At 45.1% G+C, this 17,014-nt stretch overlaps 1 protein-coding gene across 1 annotated transcript in view; it reads right to left on the bottom strand.

Moving 5' to 3' along the window:
• ACSL1 (acyl-CoA synthetase long-chain family member 1) overlaps positions 1-9,145 on the bottom strand; it is an 80,695-nt gene extending 71,550 nt beyond the window's left edge. Inside the window, exon 1 of the mRNA XM_018561285.1 lies at positions 9,010-9,145. The gene's annotated coding sequence lies outside the window, so the exon portion shown is untranslated. The remainder of the gene's footprint in view (positions 1-9,009) is intronic.
• Between the last annotated feature and the right edge of the window lie 7,869 nt (positions 9,146-17,014).

Raw genomic sequence — 17,014 nt, 5'->3', positions numbered from 1 at the left:
AAGTTGCTGGAAGACTGCTCAGGTAAGCCTGCACTTCCCACACATGGTGCTCTATAATGTATTGCTGGGATTTGTATTCCTCTATAGCTTATGGTACATTGTGCTGTATATTATACATAGGAATACAGATCCCAGCAATACATTATACACTGTATGTATAATGTATTGCTGGGATTTGTTGTATTCCTATATAGCTGGCGATATTCTGCACTGCACTGTATAGAGGACTACAAATCCCAGCAATAATACATTATACAGTGCAATGCAGAATACCACCAGCTATAATGTACTATTGCTGGGATTTGTTGTAGTCCTCTATAGCTGGTGATATTCTGCATTGCGCTGTATAATGTACTATTGCTGGGATTTGTAGTCCTATCACCGGTGCCATTCTGCATTCATTGCTGTATAATTTTACACTTTCCTTTTCACTATATTGCACACCACACTTTTTTTTTCCACCGCTCCAAGCTTGCTCCTGTGATGGACTACAATCTCAATACAAACTAGTAGTCCATCACTGGAGCCATTTTTAATTCTTTTATTTATTGTTTATCCGATTAATCAAACGTAATAAATCGGCTAACTAATCGATTTTGAAAATAATCGTTAGCTGCAGCTCTAGTGGGATCCCTGAGATACAGAGCCTCAACTCCTTTAGTTAATCCCCAGTATGATCCTGAAAGGCCACCAAACTACTCATGATTTTTAGATGAGGGAAGAAACTGGAACAAACTGTGCATCGTTCTGGCTCTGGTCTCCGTCAGGAAGATTATTCGGAAACACAGCATGTCAGTGACACATGACGATAGGAATTTGTTATGGCTGTGTTAGGAAGTACTGCTAAATAACCCTGTGCACTAGAATAACCCTCAATGTCAAATTTAAAGGTCTCCAATTTTCACTTTCAATACATGTCTCATAACATCATCCACCGCATGCAATGCAGACCAATGCTTCCATACAACAACAGGACTGATCTCAGTATTGGTAAAGCATTAAAGCCCAGTGGAGGGGGGGGGGGGGTGCTTGTTTTTGTCTAGGGGGATTCTTTAAAGCAGCTTTACATACCTACATACACCCACAGTCTCCCCTCCCGCTCTGGCAGTCGGAAGCCCACTGATGTCCTTATCCAAAATGCAGGGTCCATACCCCAGCATTAGACATGAGGACACAGAGTGGCGATCCAAAGCCGAAGTGGAGGGGAGAGGTGAGCACCGACCACCAAGGGGATAGGTTTTAAGAACCATGAATTTTCCAGGTAGAAAGCAGTGCTGGAAAAGGTCCTCTAGCACCCAACACGAAGGTACCAATGTGTGCCCCCCAATTCCAATTTACGTGTTATCCAAGCAGGACTTTGTAACCATTTTCTACTAATTCCTAAAGAAACCACTGCAAACACACAAAAACATTCTTCAATGTTTACAGTATTTAAAGGGTTAGTTCACCTTTCAGCACATTTTACAAAATCCCCTGTCTGCCATCACCCACCACACATTGCAAAGCACTGTTCAGATGTTAAAAAAGATGCCCCTTTCTATTGCATACCAGTAGCTCCTCGGTGGCCTGTCTGCAAAAAACCTCTAGGTGGTTGACCCCCTCCCCCCCAGCTAAACAGTAAGATGGGCCAGACATTGAAAGTGTGCCCCCTGTCCATTTAAACCAGGGGTGGCAAACTCTGGCCCTCCAGCTGTGGTGAAACTACAAATCCCATGATGCATATGCATCTGCCTCTGCGAGTCGTGCCCGTGGCTGTGAGAATCTTGCAAAGCCTCAAGGGACTTGTAGTTCCACAACAGCTGGAGGGCCGGAGTTTGCCACCCCTGATTTAAACCATTAGTACTCCACCTGTGTAACCTCAGGATCTGCATTTGTCCTTGGTGATTAAGTTGCACCCAAGTGGAACACATGGCATTGCGGTGACACTTGTTCCAGTGAGGGCAATGGAACTGTGGGAGGGAGGTGCATTTGGGGTGCCATTCAAATGAATGGCAACGCAATGCACCTCCCACACCAGAATGCATCGTAGGTGCGATTGCATGTTACAGTGCATTAATCGCATCGATGAAGCTCCCTCAAGCTGACACTCCGCGCTGGGCATCATTTTGAACAGCTGCTTGGCACAAGAACTGACAGTGCTGCGCTAGGGGGAGGCTGAGGAGCCTCTCACCTAGCACACTGAAAGGCACACAGCGTCCCACTGAACATGGAGTTGCAACCCACCAGTTGAAAACCATGGGTTTAAACTTTGCCCATGCAAAGTGTGCTCGGCAGTGCACTCTACCTCTATCACTAGATTGAGCTGAGGAGTATAGGAATCTCATATGCTCCTTAGCTCCATCTAGTGGCAGTGATGCCACACAAATGGCATTCACCCAGCTATACACTGGTCGGACCCTTTTTAAATCAGCCCCCGGGTTACTAGACAGCTGAAACAAAGGGCAAACATTTGCATGTAATTGCACAGCCTTATAGCAACAATAAAATCTGTTATGAAGATGGATTTCACCAAAATGTATTTTAGCAATGGATGCCATTAGGAAGAAATCACCTACGGAGTTCTTCTGACTGACTCTTCAAGACTTCAACACAAGTTCTCATGTCTGCCGTCGCTTGACAGGACGTCTCACACTTTCTGCTGAATTCTATGCAATGGGATCTAAATATACCGTAGAAGGAGCCACCCCCTACATAATGGATGTAAGAGACGCAGACACTTTGCTCATTCAGGACAAAGTGACATTGTCGATCGTGCCACCCCCAAGCCACTGATACACACCTCTCTCTGCCATTAAAATACCCCACGTTACCTTGTGTCACAGCCTAAAGCGAGTGATGACATCACCCTCACCACCATGCAAGAATGCTTGAGCCTACTGATTGGCTGCTAGGCCTGTAGTGCTGCATTGGAAGAGGACACATGCCACCCCGCCTCACACCCAGGCACTTGGTATTTTTGCCACCTGATGGAGGAAAGAGCAGTGGGCATCACTGAAGAGGTAAATCTCAGTGGGTTGGGGCATTACATGGAAAATGGGGCTAAATGATCATTGAGATGCAGAGGCCAGACTTCTTAGATTGGAGAAGCTCAGGAGATGGTCCTGCACACCTCCACAATTGATCTTTGCACTGGCACCTAGCGTTGGACAGAAATACAGCGAGATGCTGCAAGAAAAACCATGGCTTGGGGCAGGCAGTGGCTGTCTTGCTTAGAACTGCAGCCAACGATTAATCGGTTAATCGGATTTAAAAAAAAAAGTTTAGCAATACATTATACATACAGTGTACAATGTATTGCTGGGATTTGTATTCCTCTATAGCCGATGGTACATTGCACTGTATAATATAATGTATGTAATGTATAATATACAGCACAATGTACCATCGGCTATAGAGGAATACAAATCCCAGCAATACATTATAGAGCACCATGTCTGGGAAAGTGCAGGCTTAGCTCAGCAGTCTTCCAGCAACTTGCTTCTGAGATTGGGCCTTATCGGCGGCTGTAATCCCCCCACACCTGCTTACTTCTTCTCCCCGCGTCCCTGTGCCGATCGTGGATGAGGGCAGGCGGTGAGCGTGAGAAGGGGAGGAGGTGCGGCGTGTGGATGTAGGCGGGCGGGTCTGGCAGCGGCAAACGTGAGATGGGGAGGAGGTGTGCCACGCAGCTTGTGGAGCCTTGAATAGGGCCAACTAATTAGAAGCCAATTAATTGATGATTGAAAAAGTTGACAACTTTTTCAATAATCGATTATGTCGATTAGTTGTTGCAGCCCTAGTCTTGCTGCAGTAAGTAAAAAGCTGGGTTGTAGCATAACTGTGCAACCAAGGGGTTGTTTTCTTGAATGCGCAATAAAAGTGCACTTGTCCTTACATTACAATAGTAACTCACTATACACTATAAATTCCCTTTAAGCTGTCGCAAGCCACCAATTGATGGGAACAAAGTGTTTAAAAGCTACTATAAGTGAGAACCTGACCTTCATGATACAGAGCGATCCTTGAGTTCACCTTTTACCTAGATTACATAGCCTCAAGCTATCCAGTGTCCACCAGTTAGATCTTTTCAAAGGCAATACAAGTCTGCAACATAAAAGCATGCTAAATGGTATGTGTAACAATCTCTCCAGCATCAGATTGTGCGAAATACTATTAACCCCTTCCTGACCCGATGACGTAATTATCCCATCACCACCGTTCAGTTAGTTACCGACCGGTGACCGGTGACGGGATAATTCCGTCAATAGGTACAGTGAAGGGACCAGCAGCTCATTGAGTTACTTCTGCTGATGGGTCCCTCCGGGTCCTAGGCAGACCCTCAAGAGCAGATTACATGGTCACAGTCCTGTGATCACAGTGAGAGCTGATCACTGTGATCCCAGAGCCTTCACAGTGCCGAGGAGCCTATTAAAGATAGGAGAAAAACAGAACACATTCTAAACTTGTATTTCACTCTTATTTTGGGAGTTATAGGTAAAAAAAAACAACTATAATCCCAGACCTAAAATCAGGACAAATATAAGAATGTATTATGAATTACTTTGTTAGCTACACATATTATTGCCAACGCTGTGCTAAATTTGGGAGTTTTTTTTCTTGCAAAAATAAGAATTTCTATATGCATATGTCGCATCAAATTAAAGCCCATTTTGTTCTTTTAAAAAACAGTATAATATGTGAAGGTGTAATAAATGAGGAAGATGGAAATTATGGTTATACAAACTTATAGCAAAAATGGCAAAATTGCTCTGGTCCACAGAAGCCAAAAAAAATAAATTTCTGAATCTGTGTCACTAAATCCTAGTTAAATGAGAAGACCGACAGGAAAAAGCATACCAGCTCTTTAAGCAGCAGACAGGGCAGGACTTTGATTCTTTTCTATGTAATTGCTTGTTGCAAAGTGCTGTTCTTCTACTGCCAAGGTTCCTTCCCAGGAGTCACATGACCAGCACATAACCATATTACTCACATTATGACAGCTTCGTTCTCTGCTTTATACACATAACAACTGTCATAACAAGATCACATGCTGTGAAACCACTAAACCGAATGATACAAGAATGCTTCATCCATGTTCCCTGCATAGGACAAACACTATTTTGGAAAGTGCAGAAGAGAACGGTTTACAAAAGCAATGCTTTTCGTTCAGATATCATCACTTCTCTACACAAGGCACCGTTCACACGTTAGCAGTTGTATGCGCGCTAGCTATTTTAAAAAAACAAAAACGTTTTCCTATGCGTGTTGTTCACACTAGGGCAGCGCCCGCACGGTACGAAAATGCGCTGCTGCAAAAAAGTCCAAGCGCGATTTTCTGTATGAATTCCGCACGGTCCGCCAATATTAATAGTTGCAAGCACACAGAATCTGCGCGTTTTCGTGCCACACGGAAACCACTTCTGCTATATGTGAATGGAGTTTAAAGTAGATCAGGAGCTATTAGATTGTAAGCCTTCACAGGCAGGGCCCTCCTTACCATCTTGTTTTGAATTGTATTGTAATGTCTTCCTTACATTGTAAAGTGCTGCGCAAACTGTTGGCACTATATAAATCATGTATAATAATAATAATACATTTCCAGAATATCCATTGCTTTTAACAAGACCATGAAATGTGGTCCCTTTGTAAATGAACTTTGTAAGGTCATTAATGTAACCAGATGATCATTAATAGTCTTCACAATTATCAAAAGCAGCACGAGCGGAGGACTACATCACAGCAGACTGTCATAGGCCAAAATCCATATTCCACTTGTTTCTTGGGAATATTGATTGACAGTTTTACATACAGCCATTATGGAAATTTCCTCTACAGTGCTGGGCCATAGTTTTGAATAATCTAAGAAGATAGGAGAAAGTTTCCTCAGTCCCCATTCACATGTAGGCATTCCACACTTTGATGCGCTTTCACGGAACGCATAAATGTGCAACACACTTGTGGTGTCATTACTAGTTAATGGCACCCCAAACGCAGCCGGGCACACGCACATTTTTTTCTGCACATTTGCATGCAGGAAAAACAGGGGGCATCTGTAGCAGAATTTGTTATATTAGCTACTTTCCCGCATTAGTCACGTATGCAGGACCCCACTGAAATCAATGGGCGATGCATGGCAAGCAAACTTGTGGAAAAATGCTGCACGTTCCCGCTACGCTTAAGATGTGAATGGGGACTAGAGGTGGCATAAACTGAGACAATTTTCTCTTTTTTTGTTAAGCATTTATCCAAATAAAAGTAATATCCTTTAACCCTTTTGCTGCCAGCGATGTAAGGCTAACGGTGGGAAACATGTGTTTCCAGCTGGCCACCTCAGTATGCCTTACGTTGGTGGCTTTCTCCCATCTGCTATAAGCTCATGGTGAACATATATCAGAAGGGTTCCCCCGACGGTCCCGTTTCAAATAATAGCAGTCATTAGCGGCTGATAAGAGCCATGAATCAAACCCACGCCCCCAGTGGTCGGTGCCGCCAGCATCTGCAGCCTCTTCTTCCCTCTCCATGCTTCACCTCAGATCCCCGTTGCTCTCCCCAGCCGGTATGGGCAGAAGCAGCAGGGATCAGAGGAGAAAATGACAACTAAAGCCGGCAGGGGGCGAGGGGAAGCACCATCATCCAACAGGGAGGAGAGAGGAGCCGGCAGCTTGCGGGGAGAAGATGAAAGACGTCGTCTTCCTGTCAGTTTCAGGATGACAGCGTCTCTGTGCGTGACCGAGTGGAGTATCGGTAAATATCTGTGATATTTACCCATCCTCTGTGTACAGAGCATGATTTGTGATAACTCCAATGTTTGTAAAACAACTGGGACACATAGTATTATGTGTCCCCAGTTATGAATGAACCGGAAGTGCTTCACATCACTTCCTGTTTATTCATGAGTTTCTGAATAGGTAGTAGTACTCACTATACAGTACAGGCTTCTAAACATTCACAACTGGATGATAGTCTGCGGCGCGTAATTAGAACATATCGCAGTGCTTGATTTTTTTTTCTTTTCAAAATAACATTCATTTAACTGTGGCAGCGCATGGCAAAGCGTTGACGCATTGCCGTGCATTGTGATACGCTGTGTTGCAAATAAATGTAAGCCTGCATCATTTTATCACAACTAACGATTTTTAACAAACTGCTTATTTACAGTTTTGTGTTAATTCTTTTTTTTTTTTTTTAACAGGTTTTATCTTTTAAATTTGACAAGAAGGACCTACAAAAGTAGTAACGCCATCTTTTTATTCTACCAGGCCGGTGCTTTCAGAACATATATGGTTTGGGTACTTTTACAATGCAGACGTAGAAAATCAAAACAATGGGGAAAATTGCAAAAATGGTGTGGCCAGCTAAGGTTTAAAGCATTCGAGGGCTCAGCAGTGAAAGGGTTAAAAGCAGGGGCAGGCAAACTCCAGTTCTCCAGCTGTGGTGAAACTGTAAATCTCATCATGCACCTGCCTCTGGGAGTCATGTCCGTGGTTGACAGAGTCTTGCAATGCCTAATGGGATTGGTATTTGCACCAGAGCTGCAGGGCCAGTGTTTTCCTGCCCCTGATTTAGGACATGCAGCTTACTGTGATCATTTAACTCTTGAGTTTAGTATCACTTTAAACACAGATTATAACAGGATTGAAGTCATGTAAAGCTTCCTCAAAGCCTGTTAGCAACTTGTGGAAACAGACAGCCAATACTCTTATAATGATCTGCGTTTTGCATCCTCAAACTGGAGATGAAGTTTGATTTAAAGCCTTCAAGAAAACGTGACGCAAAAACAGAGTACAGGTACCACTCTTTCCCTTTATCTTGAAAGGAACAACACCACCACACAAACAAAACTTTTGCACTGTGTAAAGCCTTGGGGAGTGGTTGAGTAGTTTAGCAAAAGATAACAGGCAGGGCTGACACCTCTCAGTCGACAAAAAAAAGCTGTGTGTGTTGTCAGCCTAAGCTAGGAGCGGGGACTAAGGCTCCATTCACACTGGAGTGGCTGTCCGGATACGAAAGGAGCCGCTCTAAACAGAGAGAGCAATGCACCTTAATGTGCATCGTTCAGACTGTTGCGGGACTGCGCAGTACGAAACCCCCAAAATATACAAGCGCAATAATCCGCCGGATTCTGCACGTTCACAGCTTTTGAGTAGCCGCAAACTAGCAGAATCCATGCGGATTAAAAACTTGAGCGGTTTCACCCCACGCGGTCTTCCGCGCAGGGAACACAGACGCTATATGTGAATGGAGCCTAAGGGAGAACAATCATCCACACAACACAAGATCCATAAACTGCAGAGTAACTGGCAATCAATGGGCTGTGGATAGCCTACTACTGTGTGATGAGAAGTCAGACTGCTAGGGGGCACTGGTACTGTACACAGTCTGCATTGCCACACTACCATGCAGCACGTTGGAAAGAAGTGTATATAGAACAGTCACTTGAGTGATCAGCTGCACAGTCCATTCAAACTGTAATATAATGATCACAGCCATTTCATGACCATCACACTGCCAGAGGTCATCCATCATCTCTGCAAGGAAGCCCTCCATCGCAGTTTCCTAGTCATGACCCCAGACAAAAGGATCTCAGGGGGTTACCAAAAGGAAACAGCGAATGTATATGGAATGAACATTATATCCACTAGCCTGCAATCAGAAACCCCCATCCGGAGCACTGGAGAGAGCCAGCAATCCACCATTGACAGTGAATCGTACAGTGATCGCAGCACACAGGCATTTCACTTTCAGTTTGACGCACACATACAGCGTCCTCAGCGATGCGGAGCGATCAATGCAGAGCGCTCATGACATCAATGGATCTATGCATTCCCAATACAACATGAGGAGCCGAGGCCTCACACCAAGTCCACATGTCACCCATCACCGGGCAGCACACATGGACAGGACCCCGGCATCTGCAGCCAGTGAGAGGAATGCTGCACTCATACTGCAACCAGCCAGCTCATCAGCCTTCTATCACTCTGCTGCTCTCATCACCATCGATCCCAAGTCTACTATTCACATATTACCTACCTCAGCAAACCAGAAGGGCAACGTGCATGCCGGGCCAGGCAGTGCTATTTATATAGAGCTGGCCAGGGATCAGGGCCGTGTTGTCTGCAGAGAGCATGGACTACCCTAACTGCACTCCCTCCTTATCTGCATACACATCCTCCCCCTCTATACAGTGTCAGCCTCCTCACCTTAGCTCCGCCTCTTTCCCCGGGCTGCGCAGTCAGAAACGCCCCGTTGTCCGGGTGTTCCCCGCCCACTCTGCGGGCTCCAGGATTCTACCAGAACACCGGCTTCGTCTATCCTGCAGGTCGGAGCGGTGCGATGACGTGAAGGTGTATTGGATTGTGTGCACGATGCATGCATACACGTCATACGACAGGACCAGGAGATCCAGAGAGGAGAAGGCTGCGGTTTGCTATCTGCTAGTTGAAGAGGAACTCCAGGATTTTCACAAAGTTAACCCTTGCAGTCAGGCTACCCCGCACACTGGTCATTTTGGTCTAGGGTAGCAAATAAAGAAGATGTGCTAACCTGATCCTCCATCCCACTTGACTGCTAGACCGGCCCCCACAACCTCTTCTCCTGTGGGTTCCAGCGGTCTAAGGACCCACTATGTCATTTACGTCTAATAGATTTGTTAGAAATGAGGACGCTAAGGCAGTGGCGTCACAAGGGTGGTGTGACCTGCAGTGGGTGGCACCATCAAAGGGGGTTATGGTTACCCCTCTGAAAAGTCAACAGGCATTTGGTCATGGACCAAGAGCTGCACAAGAGAGGACTTACCCCGCTGGTTGAATGACCCCTCCTCTCCTTGCTGGCGTCCATCTCCAAGATGTATGTGATGTCATTACCCACGTACATAAAGATGTCACGTATGCACATAATGACATGGGTGACACCCCTGTGCACCCTGAAGCAGTAGTGTATTATGGTTTGGGACTGCCCTAGGCAAGACGAAACTAGGGCTCCCCCCCGCACTAAATCTGTAGGGTCTCAGCGGGGCTGTGCAGGATCTATGGTGGGCCCACCCGAGACTCAGGTTTGCGGTGCAGAATCCATGCAGCGCTCTGCAGGGTCCCTTTAGCAGCAGTGTGATCCTCTTACCTGCTGCCTGGTCCCTGGCCTCCACCACTGGACTGGTGCTGCAGGCAGGACCTGACCACCTCCGCAGCCTGACGGTGACCCGGTGTTCTGTCGAGCATGCACTGGCTTCCTACGGTGCCCTGGCCCTGCCCCTTCCTGATCCAACGTCGTCGCGGTCTGGCCCCGCCCCTCCTGCTGCCTAACCTCGCCCTCTCCTGCTGCTCCTTCTCCTCTGCCTCTTTCAATGCCACCTTCTTGGCCGACTCCGTCCTTTGACGACACGCCTCCTCCGCCAGGCTGTCTAACTGTTTTGGGGGCGGCATTTTTGCCCCCCCCCCCTGAAATCTGCCGCCCAAGGCAAACGCCTTGTTTGCCTCGCGGCAGATACGCCCCTGAAAGTCTATGGTCCCATCGCACTCCTGACCGCAAAATCCCTTCGAGAAGCGGGTGCTACGGTAGTCAACGGGTGGCAACCGTTACGATCACAAGCATAAGCAGAGACACTGTCACTCCGAAATGATAAGCAAACGTCTATTTATTGACGTGCAGCATGGCAGGTATAGCAACAAACGTTTCGGGGTCGCAGAGGATCCCCTTCCTCAGGCAATAGCATATGCTCCTTGACTGAAGATTGGGTGAGTATATCTTCTTTATTCTGTTCCCTAGACCAAAATGAGCAGTTAACCCTTACAGTGTAGGGGTAGCAGGGGTTAACTTTTGAAAATCCTGGAGTTCTTTAGGATACATGAAATGTGCGCAGTACATATTCTCTGATAACAAGTAAAATATCTTCAAGTAGACCTGTCCGTAAAGCTGGCCATACACTGGTAGATTTTCCTACGTATGCTCAATTGAAAACTCATCAGAACATTCCATAATGTCATCAGAGCCTTGATAAATGTTCTAAATTGATTATGGAATGAATGGGGTTTCCTAAAGAAAAACCACATTCATTGTCACAATTTCCTTTGTTTAAGAAACATTATCCATTTGCCACTACAGTTGAACATGATTGTCGATTTGACCCCATTAACTATTAGAAAATTGAACAAATGTTCCAGACACAAATTTTTCAAGCAAAATTCTACCGGTGTGTGTGGCCAGATTTACTTTACAGGTCTAAATTAATACATTCCTGACGTGAAAAAATCTGTCACCACCCACAATGCAATAATGACCCCCATCTCATTAAGGACATCCAGCGAATGGAGGACCTTACTAGTTCAACTAAGGGGACTGACGCAAAATTCCGCTACTCTCATTATTGGCTGGCCTTTCCCCTCACAACACACTGTTATTTCTTCTGGCGCAGAGATAAGCCTCATTGCCACAGACTCACACGCCCATCTCATGTCCCTTGAGCTGTGTTGATCTGCATAGGTCAACACAAGGACACATAGAAAACAGTTGTTCTTTATGTGCCCTCTTCACACCATACATGTGCGGTGGTGGCACAATGAAAATGCCCCTATACTAAGCGTCAAAACTGGCACTTGCAGGGGAACTCGTCAGCCTTCCTGTGAACCACGGCGCCTGTTTAACCCCTTTGCGACCAGTGATGTACATAGTAGGTCACTGGTAGCGGGCCCATTTAAACAGACTCCCGGCAGCGACTCTGTTTACATTTGTAGGGCCGGCTTTACAGTAGAAGCGATTCTGGCAACAGATCGCTTCTACGGGCTGGTAAACTGCCCGCCCACCCCTGGCGTGTTTTCCAGGCTCCGCTCCCCCTCCTGCAGGCCCTGGACCGGCATCTTGGGTGACGGTGGGAAGCTGGGGAGGAGAGCAGCAAAGGTCCGTTCACCAATCTCATTGCACTATGGGACCGGGAGCGACGCTGATTACATCACTTCCAGTCCCATAGCTGTAATTACTGGGCTGCCGTTGCACACAATTTTTTACCTGGGCATGCTGGGTATCTAGTTACTCGTTGTAAACTCATCTTTTATATTTTATTTCAAACATGAGTATTTTATTGTATGGTATTATTCTGTATAATGTATTGCTGGGATTTGTAGTCCTGTATAGCTGATGGTATTATTCTGCATTTCTGTATAATGTACTTCTACAGCTTGGAGTCAGTGGCAGAACTACCAGGAGCACAGCAGGCTGAGCTCCGCTCGCTCAGCCTCCTGTGACAGCTGACAGGAAGGAGCAATCAGTGATCGCTGAGTGTTTGTACATAACATGAGGACAGAGTATGGTTACTATAACCTCAATTATGAATGAATGGGAAGTGATCTACATCACGTCCTGTTCATTCATGATTGTGGTTTATAGTAACCGTACTCTGTCCTCATGTTATGAATGAACAGGAACACTCAGTATAGAGGATTCCTGTTCATTTATAACAGGGACTCTTTTTCTATTTTAAAGGGATATATCAGGGGGTCTGTTTAGACCCCTAATATTTCCCCGAAGCCCCTAAAAATAAAGTAAAAAAAATTAAAATATTTAATAAATAAATATCAAAAATGTAAAAAGTTTATTTAAAAAAATTTGAAAAAATTAAAATAAAAAACATTTTCGGTTTTGGTCTGACATTTTTTTTTCATTTCGTTTTTTTTTTTGGTTTTGAAATGTTAATTTCGGTGCACCTCTAACTATTACCCAGTCATTTACTTGGATAGGTACAGCAGCTGCATTGGAATGGGAACGCCTCAGATTCCTGCAGCAGAAATCTATAGGTTCTAGTCGCAGTAATCCCGGAACGCCCCATGTGACTACAGCATCTGACCCCTTTACACTGACATCATGGCTCCCTTTCTTCCCCTGCAAAGGTGAACACTTCCCGAGTTCCAACAGGCCTGGCCTCAGTTGTTTGCTGACATCCTGCGGCAGACATCTCCTGGCCGCTCCTGCACAATAAATCCCCTTTGACTTCCACAGGGCTCATCTACTTCTGTCTCCCGGCTGAGGAGATGAGCCCCAAGAAGTCCTATAGATACAGAGACGAATGAGGGCCTGTTTGATAGTTTAAAATATATAAACTCTAGTGTTCATGATCTGAGCACAGGTTTACTTTCAGATTAGTACTGGGATTCATGTAAATTGTTGGAGTTAGGGTCACGACCATGTTATTTTTTTTAATTTTAATTTTTTGCATGTATAAATTTTCTTGGCTAGGGCCACAACGAGACCCACTACAAAATCCCAACTGCACATTATACACTAGCCGGCCAAAAAAAGTCGCCACTGGATTAAGCAAAGCAAATAAGCAAGAGCCTTCCATTGGGTCAGTGTTATGATCTGGGGTTGCTTCAGTTGGTCAGGTCTAGGTTCAGCAATGAGGTCAGCTGCCTCCTTGAATATACTGAATGACCAGTTTTTTCCATCAAAGGATTTCTTTCTTCCCTGATGGCCCCAACATATTCCAGGATGACAATGCCTGGGTTCATCAGGCTCAGATTGTGAAAGAATGGTTCAGGTAACATGACATATGTTACGTATGTAGCTCGCGGTATACTGAGACGCCGCAGTATACCGCGAGCTGCTGCTCGCGGTATACTAAGACGCCGCAGTTGAAGCGGATCCCAACAATTATGCCGGGATCCGCCCAGCTGCGTGACTGACAGCTGGCTCTGCCTATCCAGAGGCAGAGCCAGCTGTACCCGCCCCCTCCCCGTCCGTTCCGCCAGTCAGCGCTGGTGGAGGGGGAATCCAGCCCCTCCCCTGTCACGGCAGAGAGCCGTGACAGGATCGAGAGGTAAGCGAACGCCGGTATGTGTTCGCTCACCTCCCGATCTACTGAGCCGACCTGTGACAGTCTCATTGTCACAGGTCGGCTAGAACTATGAGGTGAGTGAAAAGCACTCACCTCATAGTACTCCTTTAATTTCCTAGCTTAGGCTGACAACACAGCTTTTTTGTCGACTGAGAGGTGTCAGCCCTGCCCATTATCTTTTGCTAAACTACTGAACCACTCCCCAAGGGAAATATACAATTTACAAAAACCCAGAACAATGAGTCAGCATTGACCTTACTCTGAAAGGTTTTGCTTTGTTTCCCTGCATTTTACTTGTGGTTACAATGGCCTACAAAAACATGTACTTTCCATTAAAATAAGCTGTGCAGCATTGAAAAGCACACAAGGGCTGCATTTGAAGTGCTTTGGCCTGTGTTTTTGTGGATGTAGCCTGTCCTATTGGGCTGTGTTCCCATTGCTTCAGAGGGGCCACATCAGTTCAGATGCAGCAAACAAATGTTTCAAAGGTTCTGTCTGCGAATATGAAACTGCTTTTGGTCACAAAGTTTGTCTACACAAACTCTAAAGGTGCCCATACACTGCTCGATTCTCATATGAGAATCGGGCGAAATCCCGCGATCGTACGAGAATCGAGCAGTGTGAACTAAGACGTGCGACCGTTTCTACTGTACGGTCGCACGTCTTTTGTCGAGCCAACATGCTTGAAAACCAGCCGGGAATCGTACGATTCTCGGCGGGTTTCTAGCCTGCTAGCCCGATAGCTGCGGAACGGGCCGGTGTGCGCACGCGCACACTGCCCGTTCTGCATTGCCGTCATCGGAAGCCCGCCCCTCAGCGGGGCGGGCTTCCGAGGATCGCAAGTACGATCTGCCCGTCCAAGGTGGGCAGATTGTACGGGCTTTTAATGAGCATACGACCATCGCAAGACAAAAGTCTTGCGATGGTCGTAAGGTGTATGGGCACCTTAACACTGCTGCAATCTTAGAAGGCGGAGTAGCTTGTTGGAAATCCCATAATTGAAAAAAAATGTGTTGACATTGAGTTCCTTCATGGCATCATATATTGTGCAAGGTTAGAATACATGTTCCCCAGGTGTGTCTGCAGGTACAAAACATACAAAACGACTGTACTGCTGAGAAGAGAAGCAAACTGCTTAATGGCTCAGCTGATATTTCAGTTCAGGTTACCAATGGACCAGACTTGGCTGGTTGGCACTTCTAACAGGGTATATTTTGTTCCTGTTGAACTCCTCTGAAAAAAAAATTCGATTAATCGAACAGGAAAATTTTAATCATTACCAGCCCTAGTATTCTTAATCACTCATATGCTCCTGCAAACGATAAAACTTAAAGAATAACTACACTTTTATTGTATGTCCCCTACCCCAAACCCACCTGCAAGTCTGATACTCACCTGTGCCCAAACCAGCAAGATATTGCCAACAAAGCCGCCAAGTTGCTTGTCAAAATCTTCTGCGCCAGACACACTCTTCATTCATTATATGTGAAACACCCGGTAACGGGTGTGTGCATTTAGCGGGTCTTTTCTGCCCGTGCGTGCCCGCTAGGGGATGTAAAATGATGTAAAATGCTGTGATTATGAAATACTTACACTTGCAGAACATTCACTTCCTGCTTTGAAAGGGCAAAATTACTTCAGTTTGCCAAAGCAATGCACACTGGGATTTGCCTTGTCATTAGCAGATCATTGCTGGGAAATCTCAACTCAGTGAAAGGCATTTTCCTCTTCTGAGATCATGTGCATGGTCACATGTCTAGTCACATGTGCCAGAAATCCAGGAAGTGAATGGAGAGCTAGTAATCTGCCCTTAGTAAACATGGCCACTGTCAGAAGACTGGGGAAGAAAAGATAAATAAGGAATGCAAAGAATACAAAGACGGCAATTATCTAGAAGTCTCTGTTTGTAGATTGTCATTCTAAAAGTGTGTTTGTTGTTATTTTAAAGATTTAGGTAAAGGTCTGCTTTAAGCGTTTGTATTTTCTCCATATACATGCTCCAGTGTTGTATGGATTCTCTATAGGATAGAATGGAGAATATAATGCTCATGCTTAGGCCCAGCTTAAAGGATTTTGAATTTGTAGGCAATATCTTGCTCATTCGGGATAGGTAAGTATAAGACTTGCAAGGGCCGCTGGGGTCAGTACAATAAAACTAAACACGAAAGACAAAAACTAAAGACAAAATGACACGCCAGCTATGAATGTTTTAGTAAAACCTTTCAAGCAGTTAGTGATTTCCAAAGTTGGTCTTTAAATATTCCTGTCCTATCAGTTCTAGATGTCTTCATTGAACAATAAAGGGTACTTCCTTTGGTTTCTCCATAAATATACCATTTTTCTGTGTCCTCTATATAATGACTAGACCTATTCATACAAGACTTCAAAACGTAGGGCACATACTGACAGCTCAGGCCACCTATGACGACCTGGGCTCTATCTTGGGCTGCTTTGTCTTTCATAGTTTGACCAGATACATGGATGGCCAAATCTGAATGGTGCTGTCATTCAGACCACAACTTCCAGATTATAAATAAAACGTAAACAGCCGGGGAAAAAAAGTATGTTTTCTCTCCCGCCAATTTGATATCTCAGCGTATGAGTAGTTATGGTTGCCCATTATTGAACAATTTATGTCTAAAATGTCCCCCATGGCAGGTAATAAACATCCTCATGTGCCTTAATCTCCTACCAACAAAAACATATTCCATAAGATTGTATTTAAAGTGACATTAAACCCTCAGATTTTTTAACATAAAACAATACTGTAATGTGTGCCTTACTGTAATCCATGGTAGTTTCCCTTCTCTTTGCTGCTCTTCCTTTTAAATCTGTATCTGTTCTCATGCTCTGCAGAACTTCTGTTTTGCAGCAGACTGCCTTGTCTCAGGAATGGATACACGGTGTCTGTGTATTAGTTTCTATAGACTTGTAACCTGAGCCAGCACTACAGGAAGAGGCCCTGAGCTGAAAAGGGAAGTTCTCCCCAAGCATGAGAAGACATGAGGATTTAAAAGGAAGAGCAGCAAAGAGAAGGGAAACTACCATGGATTACAGTAAGGCACACATTACAGTATTGGTTTATGTTAAAAAATCTGAGGGTTTAATGTCACTTTAAGTTTCTTTTTTTTAGTGATCTGCCATAAACACCCATTTTAATAGACAAAATAAATACTGCTTTACAGTATGTGTTGATAAATGAAAATTGTGGCAAAT

This window comes from Nanorana parkeri, unplaced genomic scaffold (assembly GCF_000935625.1).
Source record: "Nanorana parkeri isolate BGI_ZX_2015 unplaced genomic scaffold, ASM93562v1 scaffold513, whole genome shotgun sequence".
In the NCBI taxonomy this organism is placed as follows: domain Eukaryota; kingdom Metazoa; phylum Chordata; class Amphibia; order Anura; family Dicroglossidae; genus Nanorana; species Nanorana parkeri.
This window is presented reverse-complemented; position numbering and strand designations above follow the sequence as displayed.